The sequence below is a fragment of the Bidens hawaiensis genome, unplaced genomic scaffold (genome assembly GCF_021521415.1).
Source record: "Bidens hawaiensis isolate Kalapana, Puna unplaced genomic scaffold, B.hawaiensis_p1.1 tig00004124_1, whole genome shotgun sequence".
In the NCBI taxonomy this organism is placed as follows: Eukaryota; Viridiplantae; Streptophyta; class Magnoliopsida; order Asterales; family Asteraceae; genus Bidens; species Bidens hawaiensis.
In genome coordinates, this window is record NW_027491244.1 from 984,569 (window position 1) to 995,528 (window position 10,960).

A 10,960-nucleotide genomic window follows, 5' to 3' on the forward strand; every position below is an offset into this window, starting at 1 on the left:
TATTTCTAAGTTTCAACCATGCCCAAATCTCTGAAAATCAAAATCCTTACCTGAAAATGTATAAACAGTTAACAAATAATCATTAAAGTAAACTGTCATACATAGTGTGCTCGAGACACTGTTGAATAAGCAAAGTGTGCTAGAGATGAACTCTAAACACAAAGTGTACCCAAAAATCACAAATTTAAATTTATCAAGTATATTTGAAACATAGAATGTGCTAGAGACCTAAAGTGTGCCCGGAAAACAAAGTTTGCCCGGAACACTTGTAAATTTCAGACTTATCATTCAAGTCACAAGTTGTGCTAGAGATGATCAAATTTCATTTCATGAAGTGTGCTAGACAACAACTTATATCAAAATATACTTGACAAGCACATGAATAAATCAGTTAAGCATAGAGAATCATCAAGTTTGCTAGGATGAAATAAACAATCACATGAAACACCTAAGTGTGCTAGAAAGTTCATAAATCATCAAAGCTTGTTAGGAACACATAGTCAAAATAAAAGCTTGCTATAATGAATTAACAAATACTTAAGTCTGCTAGAGAATGTTGAAAACATAAAAGCTTGCTCGAATTTGCAGAATTTAGACATAAATGCCTAAGTGTGCCCGAAAAAGTTCAAGACATCAAAACTTACTCGAAAATACATAATCAAACTTATTCAAGGTAAAATGCAACTATTTTTGCCTTTAAAAAGATTTTCAACCTAAGTTATCATTAAAGATCATTTTTTAAGAGCAAATGGTGCATTAAGAGATCAAATTTCAGTATTTGTTCTTTCAAGACTTTTCATTTCATTTTCTGAAAAAATCTCAATCATGGGATCATATTGACTAAGTTACTTCTCAATACTTCATTCTCGACATTATTATGACTGATTAGATATGTTAATATTGTGACATTCGTGACAAAACGAGGTATATTATATTCACTATGTAGCAAGTAAACGATAAATCGGTTAATTCGTAGTGCTTAAACGAGTAACCGATTGATATTAATTATGACCCGTATACATACTGAGGGGTCATATACGAGTTATATATATATTATAGAGGCTAACATATTGATATTTAGGCCCCAGTACGTTTAAAACTTTTTAAACGAAAAAGGTTTCGTTTATCGATACGCTATAAGCTTAAACGCAATCGTTAATATCAAAACGAGCATTGTAGCATCCGTTAAGCCGAAAAAGATTTATAAAACACTTATATGACATGTTCTAAGCAATCCGTGAAAATATTTTGGAATTTTACAACGAGTCGGTACGTTTTTCTTATTTTACAAAAATAAGCTGAAAAACACTCATTTTCGCTGGTTTTCGCACCCGAACTAGTTTTCTTGCAAAAAAACCGAACCCGAATTGAACTTTGGACCGACGTTTACGTATGGCACGAATACCGAGGCACCATTGGGCCAAAAAGGAGGCCCAGTGGGCCTTATATGCTTGCGGCCGCAACTAAGGGGGAAGGCCCACCCCTTTACAATATAATATATATGTAAATATTAAGAAGATATTTATAAAAAAAAATCCAGAAATCAGCAGAACATACTCTTCTTCATCAAGCTTCAACAAAACCCTAAGGTAAATATTGATTTTTACATTGATTTTAACCATGATTAACATAGTTTAACCATTAAATATTAATCCTTGATTAGTTTTAAACATGTTTAACCATCCAGAAACCATAAAAATCAAGTAAAATCTTGTTTTGATGTTAAACATGTTTACAAACCAGGAACATATACTTTTTTGGTCAAAAACGCGGATTAGAACATGAATACAACGTTTTTACGGTTTGAAAGTTCGGTTTGAACCCAATACCGAAACCCTAATTATCAAGGCTGTCACATGGATGATTTATGCTTGGTTTGATGTTATATGATATGTAGATACACTGAGTTTGCAACCCGAGACCCAGAAAGTCGTTTAAGCTAGCAAAACTCATCGAAAACCGACAAGGTAAACCCGTAACACTCGTTTAAGGGCTGTTTAGTAATATGTTGTGACGTGCTTGTTTTTAGCTTGTGAATATTTGCACGGACATTAGGGATCATATAAATGAGTCCCTTTAAAATTTTATAATTTTTCGATAAACGGAGAATATTTGGTGAATTTATTTCCGTTTATGAGCGTTTATTTGGGAAAAATAGCTAAACATATTGAAAAATTATGAAATATGTTTTTGGAGATTAATATGTGATGTTAAGATCATTGGTAATGTTTGGGGATCATTGGAAATTCCTAAGTATAGTTTGTGCAATTATGATTTAACCGAATTTTAACAGCCGAAAAACGCACAAAAAGGCATTTTGTAAAAAGAGTTAGGTTCTGGAGATTTTTCAGGTGCTATTTAATAACATTAAGGCCATTTTTAAAAATTATCGGATTTTTCGGAGGTCGTTTGATATAAACGAGACATTTATTACACGATTATAACCTATTAAATGAATTTTTATAAATAAATAAATAATTAATCATAAAATTTCTGAAAATATTTTTATAAAATTTTCCATATTTTAGTGTATTTTTACATAAATTTACATAATTTAAATATAAGTACATATTTAATTATGATTAATCAAAGATTTAAATTATTATTGTTTTAACGAAACAGGCAGTTTGATGTTTAACGGACTGACTGGTACGTCAAAATATCAAAAGTGATCAAATATTGTATTTTTGGATGAAATTGATAAAAACGAACCTTTTACGAGAATTCCGGACAATTCGGGTGGATTGTACGCGTCATGTATAATCAAACCCGTGTGAAAACGGAAACGAACCATGCGATCAAACTAGATACCGAAACCTTAAAATTATTTCATAAATTAAATCATTTTATCAATCAATATATTTACTTAAGTTTATGTGATCTTACCTAATCCCGAAACGCATAAACGATCAACTTGGCTAGGCTCGAGAAACGGTGAAACTGAGCCAAATCCAGTTTTAAACATTTCATAGTATACAACGTCACAATCTAAGACTATGGTCATGTTCTGGGCCAAACAGCTATACCCAGATTATTTATACAGCCCGATTTAGCCTAAACACTGTACTAGTATTAACGATACGATACCGTTTATAGGAATCAGGCTATAAGCGAGGCACCTGACCTATTGATACATAATTTCTGTGCGAACTACGATAAGGTGAGTTTCACGACCCCCACTTTCTAAACTGTGTTACGAACTTTTGGGGTGGAAAGCATGTTTACATATATTTATATACTTGAAAACGTGTGATGATGTGAATTATCTAAGTACTAACACTTGAAAGTCCCCACAAACACAAGTGATTAACTTCGTGCCGGTGACGTGTGGATAGTACTATCGGTTTGACAAACCCAACTGACAGAGCCGGTGGGGTATGCCGGAACATGTTAACCCAGTTGCAGATTGTCATTTAAACTTGTTACATACTGCTATGTGGTGTTAGACATAGTACATACTTGGGGCAAAGTGGTTGTTAAATTCCAACGGGAGTGCATGGGCAGGGGTGGCCATGTGTTTTAGCTCGTTTCGGTTTCACTTGTGGCTTAGTATAATACATCATACACATACATGTATACATACACACTGTAAACTTTACGAACTCGTATACTGATTTTGTTCGTACTCGTGAAACTTGAAACTCACCAACTAGACGTAGTTGACCTGTTTTAACATGCTTTTCAGGTAAAGCAAAGGTGGAATTATTTGCTTACGTTCTTGGTGTTAGGAATGAAGTTGAATAGTTGTGAATAGACGCAGATATATAATATTGAATAAGAAGCTCGTAAACCGGTTATGTGATTCTCATCTAGTTTTTAAACATAGTACCAACCCATGTAATATGATGTAAATTAGTTTGTGAATTTCTTTATAAACAATGTTGTTGATACCAGTATTATCTGTTACATTCCCGTTTTACGCTTCCGCAACTACCTAGTCAGGGTGTGACAGAAGTTGGTAGCAGAGCCATTGGTTATAAATAATTTGGATGTCCCTTAGGATACTCTAAGATAACCGTAGGCTCGATTAACACTGGGAATAAAATAATATTAAATAATATACACTGATGATTCTCGTGATGAACGCGAATGGACAAGTGGGTTATTATGGTCCGGAACGTAATAACGGACTTGTTTGTACGAGGGAATTCGAGAAGAAGTCGATAAACAATCGAATAGGTAAAAACAGCAACATATGTGTATAAAACATAGTAATAAATAAATATCTATGTATATAAACGATTATTTGTGCTTATGTGTATAAATACCTGCATGTATTTTATTAAGATTAATACTATTATGAAATATTATTCTTATTACTAACCATTGTGCAGGAACATGTCGAGGTCTGCTGATCGTTTATCTATTGCGGTACCAGCTTTACCTGAAGAAGATGAGGACCCTGAAGAGGAAACGGGGGAAGAATCAGAAGAAGAGATGAGTGAGAGTTTAGGGGACGCTGTAGTGCCACATGAGGTGCCGACCGACCAGCCTGACTTATCGGGCTACAGGTGCGATAGTTACCCTCCTAGGGAAACACCTAGGCTAGAGGTTGGAGCGACTAATGCTTATCATTCACCGATTAGAGTACCCAGATCCCCTACTCCACCTGTACTGCATACATCAGTACCCCTACCCACTATTAGAAACCGTCAGACCGCTCGTATTTCAGTGCGCCCACCTGAGCACAACTCTCCCCCACCTCGATCTACGTACCATAGGGGAGAAACATCACGTGTTCAGGTCACTGAGATACCTATTCCTACTTGGGGTTTACCCGCCACGGTACCCGAGCCACCTCGTCATTCTTATTCAGCATGGTTGGGTTTAGCGACTGATCATATTTTAGAACAATCACATTCGATAAATAACCTAAACCAGCATAGACATGATATACAAGATCACATGTGGTACATGTAGCAAGAAATCAGAAATGTGCAAAGATCTAGTGCTCACAGCCACGGGCGTCAGGATCGGGCAATGATACTGCTAGGAGCATGTTTAGCGGTTAATGCAGCCCTAGTGGCTGCTGTTGTTTGGTTATGGTTTCATGTTACAAAGAATGGATAGGACATAGTAGTATAGCCTTATGTATATAGTCTTTTGACATCCCAAGCAGCATTTTGTTACAGCGTGTTGGGATGGCTTGGGAGTTGTTTATAGTTTAGTACTATTACAAGCACTGGCTCTTGTAGGGTTGAGTCTATATGTCACGTAGTGACAAGTTTTGATACGCATATACAAGCGCTGGCCTATACCAGGTTAAGCCTATGCGTTAATTTTGGATGCATATGTACAGTAATGATTATAATTAATATAAATGTGTTTTCTTTGGCATAGTTGTGTGTTGTGAAATTGTAATAACGTAAAGTTGTGCTGGTTATAGTGAAACGATATTAATTATTATATAATTGATTATTTTATAGAATGGCCCCGAAGAAAGCAAACCCTTTGTTTGAGGCGGAAGTGGCCGCAATGATTGCTCGTCAACTACAAGCAGTGATACCAACAATTGTAGCACAAGTCACTGCAGGCATACGTGCTAACAATACTGTTAATCAACCTACGAGCACCACCACGGCCACTGCTAATATACCTCCGTCGGACATTAATGTAGCCCCGGGTGTTACTACCCCGGTGAATACTGATAATGTTATAAACACTAATAATACTCGCCCGATTGTTAATGTTGTTGGGAACCCTGAAACCGTTTTGAACCCAAATAATGTCACGAATCCAAACCCCGTACCGGTTATCAACCCAACTGTTAATAATAACACTCAACCAAATACTAGTAATGATCGTAATAATCCCGAACCCCCACATCAGGAGTACGCATAAAAACAATTTACATCATGTAAACCGATTGAGTTTAAGGGTATTGAAGGACCTAGTGGGCTGGTCAAATGGATAGAAAAGACTGAATCAGTAATTAATATCAGTGAGTTTCCACCAAACCGCGTGGTCAAATTTGCTACCAGTATGTTTCTAGACCAAGCGCTGATGTGGTGGAATACGGTAGTCCAAATAAGGGGACAAGATGCTATTAATCGTATGTCATGGACTGAATTAAAAACCCTCATGCTAGAGCATTTTTGTCCTAAAAGTGAGATTCAAAGGTTGGAACACAAGTTATGGAATCTGGAAATGAAAGGAGCGGACCATGTGGGATACACGAATCATTTTAACGAACTGTCCCGCTTAGATCCATGGTTAGTTACACCGGAAGCGAAGCGAATTGAACGTTATATCTGGGGACTGACCCCTGCTGTGAGAAGTATAGTGAATTCAGTAGCCCACCCTACATTAGAAAGTGCTATATCTCAAACGGGTGTCGTTACTTTTGATCTGATGAGAAGTGGAGTGATAAGGATGCCAGGTGAAACAACAAGTTTAAAACGAACTGATTATGGGACAAGGATGCAAGGAAACCCTCAAAACAAACGGGCCCATCCGAATACCCGAAGTTATGCCATGACCAGTTCTAATGTAAAACAAGAGACCTATAAAGGGACGTTACCGAAGTGCAGAAGATGTAACTTTCATCATGTGGGTGATTGCGAACCGAACATTTGTCAGAAGTGTGGAAGAACGGGACACTATGCCCCCAACTATAGAACCCCACCAACACTGTTAACCGTCCATCGCAATCAACTCAACTACCTCGACCTACCATGCCTGCTATGAATGTGGCAGTACGGAACAGTTTCGGAGATACTGCCCTAATCTGAACCAGGGTGCAGCGAGAAGGCAAAACCAAGCACAAGCATCAACCTCCAACGCAGCTAGGGGACGCGCGCTCGTAATAAGATCGGGGGAAGCGCGTCATGACCCGAACGTGGTGACAGGTACATTCTGTAACACCCCGTAACTGCAGCGGAAACGTAAACGGGATGCAACAGACACCTCTGATATCAACCACATTGTTTATAAAGAAAACAGAATACATTAATATACTTCAAATTACATTATCTCATATTTCATACCGTCTAGCTGATACAAAGATCTTACAATACGATACATAATTCTATTTAATATAATGTATCATAACCTCCCGCACATAAATCTTACACACATCTAACACTTAGCACGTAAGCAATCACTTCATCTTAGTCGTACCTGAAAAGCATGTGAGAAAACGGGTCAGCTACGAATAGTTGGTGAGTTTCACAATTCGAGTAAACCATGATAAATCAATATCAAAATATAATATTATCGATGTAATTATGCTGAGCCCACAAGTGAAACCTCTGACTATCCACATACAACCCCGTGGCATACTCCGCCCACGAACCTGCCCCAACCCGCTATGTCTAACATTACATAGCAAAATAAATAACAACAAAATAGACATGTGCAACTGGCTGGGAAACATCAGCAAATCCATGCCGGACCAGTTGGGTTTGTCAGACCAATAGTACTATTCACACTCTACCGGCTTTTAGCTAATCACTCGTGTTGCGGGGCCTTACAATGTTAGCAACTCAGATAATTACCATCTTAGTACATTTCCGTACGATTCCCGTACAATAAAATATATATAAATACACGCAAATCCATGCGTTCAGTATGTACTTAAACATTTCAATAGTAACATGCTTTCCGCCCCGGGAAAATATTTAAAAACAATTCAGAAAAAGGGGCTCGTGAAACTCATCTTAGCACATGCAAGCAGGTAACAACAGTCATTATTAGTTAACACGTCTAATCTGTAATATGATCCCTACGATCGTTATTATACAATTATTGTTTATATAATCTTTAACCGTGTTAACCGGTACATCTGGGGACACTGTTAACCCAGTACTGTACCCGTTCCGGGGGCAATGTTAACCCAGAAACACTTCTAGGGACATCTGGGGACACTGTTAACCCAGTATTGTACCCATTCTGGGGGCAATGTTAACCCAGAAACACTTCTCCGGACTCAAATTGTGATATCGTTTAGAGTTCAATAGTCAAAGTTACTATTCGTTTGTTTTCCCAGTTTTGCGTGCCTAGCACGGTTATCCGTTTTTACGTTTCAAAAATGAGTTTGGTCACACACGACCCGAAAATAGTGGTTGACTGATAATTTAATTTAAGTTGTGAAATTAGAGCTCGGTTTAGACGCCCCGATTGGCCGCGGGACCCGTTTCCGTCTTTAGTGTACCGGAAACTGTTAAATCGATTAAAATTACCCAAATCATCTGAATTATTTTCGGATGATTTATTTTTACTTGTTTAACACAGTTATATGAAAATAGTTCATTTTTAGGGTTTTATACACCGGTCAGCTCGTTTAGGCGAACTTTACCGGTTTACACTTTTTAAACCTTAAAAGTTTGTTTTTATTTTCTTTAGCACAAATAATTATCCGTTTAATCTCGGATCTTGAAATTTTGCACAAATCACTTTTTGACAGTGAGGAATTTTATAAAAACATTTCCAGAATTAATTTTTATATTTAAAATTTATTTATCTATTTTTAAACACCATTTAAACACTAAATATGTCGTAAATACCAAACGACCTTAGAAAAATCCCAAATTTTTCCTGGATGACCCCTGCCATTCACATAGTCCCCTGTAATTTTTCCAGAACCAAAATCTTTTTTTAGATGCCATTTTCACTAAAACCGAGCTAGAAAACCCTAGAACTCGTTTAACAGAAAAGCCTACTTAGACTTCTCCAACTGACCTAAAATTTTGTGTGTGACTTTTACATGTTATAAAAAGCTTATCTGGAATTTTCCAGAATTTATCATGATATTTACCTATTTTCACCATTTTTAACCAAAACCGAGCATTAAATTCACCAAATATTCATCCTTTGTCCAAAAATTACCAAATTTTCACAGAACTCATATTTTCATGTATCTAACACCTCTGTAAAGTTTCATGACCTAACTCTAAACCGTCCACAATCTGTCCAAAAACCCATAACCTAACATAAACCGAATATACCTTTTGTTTTCCGCCACTACAAGCTACACACTCGTCTTTCCGCCTTATCTACCACTAAATACAGAACCTACAACCAACATACCACAATACCAAGCAAGTTACACTCACAATCAAGCCTCTTACACTATAGTTTCGGTTATTGTTTCAAAACTAAAGTTTAAACCGTAAAAATTCGTTTTTGGTTCGTTTAACTCCTTTATTGGACCAAGATCCCTTGTATAACCCGTATACATCACTTGATCATGCAAGAATCGGTTTTCATCTTTGAAACCTCATTTTCTTGCAAATAAACTCAAGAAACGAAGAAGGAAACGTAAATAACTCGACTTTTTTCCTCGGTTTTCATGCTAAAATCTCGGTTTTTAGATGATATTGTGGAGAGGAAGGAAGAACATGGCCAAGCTTGTTAAAAAAAAATAACAACACAATGGGGTAACACCCTCTTGGTCCGATCGGTTAAAGGGGGGAGGTGAGGTGGGACCCACTTCTCCAATTCTAGCCACTCATTTGGATTTTTGAAATCCGGATAATGTTTTGGATAATCTGGTTCAGTTCGTTTTTCGGTTAAATGTTTAATTCGGCTTAAAACGAGGCTAAAACGGTCGTTTTCGGCTTAAAAATGAAATTTATATAAAACCAATTTAAAAACTTTAAAAACTTAAACCATGACATTTATTAACTTAAAACATCATATTATTAATAATTGCGCATCTTTTTCGGCTTGATCGATCGTCTCTTGCTTGGTTTGGTATTAAAGGTTTCGTTTAACGTACCGACGTACCATTAAATCAAAAATTCTTTTTCTGTGCTTTAATTCACTTATCCCGAAGCTTTAATACTTCGTAAACATCACTAAATATCATATATATCGTCTATAATCGAACCCTCGATTCGTTCGGGTTTCAATAACTATCGATCGATTAATCGCATATTCAATACGATGAATTATATATTCACGTACAATCAATACAGTGAACCATGTATTCTCGTATAATTACTATGGTAATTCATGTACCCGACATTAAATATAACGTAACTATTGTCTACCGGTTAGGGTATACCTGGTTTCATCGGAATCGTTACACATTCTTAGTTTCGGGTCAGTATGCTTCAGTTTTGTTTGATACGGGCGCCGATAGAAGTTTCGTATCTGTTAACTTCTTACTTTTAGAAAATATGCCGGTTAGTGAACTAACAAAACCATATACTATAGAACTCGCTAACGGTAAGTCTATAGTTGTTAACCGAATAGTCCGAAACTGTTCCCTCATCCTAAACGACCACCCATTCCTTATTGATTTACTTCCAGTGGAATTGGGAAGTTTCGATGTTATAGTCGGTATGGACTGGCTATCTAAGTACAAAGCTGAAATTGTCTGTAAGGATAAGACTATTAGGATACCTCTTCCGAATGATGAGGCTATGACTGTTCAAGGTGAGAAATCTGGTACTATGTTGCCTTTCGTATCCCAACTTAAGGCATTAAAGTATTTGCGCCAAGGTTGTACATTATACTTGGCGAGCGTAACAGTTAATGAACCCGAGGAAAAACGAATGGAAGACATCCCAGTGGTACACGAGTATTCAGATGTATTCCCCAATGAGTTGCCTGGTTTACCACCGACCCGCCAAGTTGAATTCCGTATTGACTTGATACCGGGAGCAGCACCCATTGCTAAGGCACCTTATCGACTTGCACCTTCTGAAATGCAAGAACGGTCCAACCAGTTACAAGAATTACTGGACAGGGGCTTTATCCGCCCTAGTTACTCACCGTGGGGAGCACCAGTGTTATTTGTAAAGAAGAAAGATGGGAGTTTTCGAATGTGTATTGATTACCGGGAATTGAATAAAGTGACTATAAAGAATAGATACCCCTTACCTCGAATTGATGACTTGTTTGATCAGCTCCAGGGTGCGAAGTATTTTTCAAAAATTGATCTTAGATCTGGTTATCATTAAGTAAGAATTCAGGAAGAAGACATACCAAAAACAGCTTTCCGAACTCGGTATGG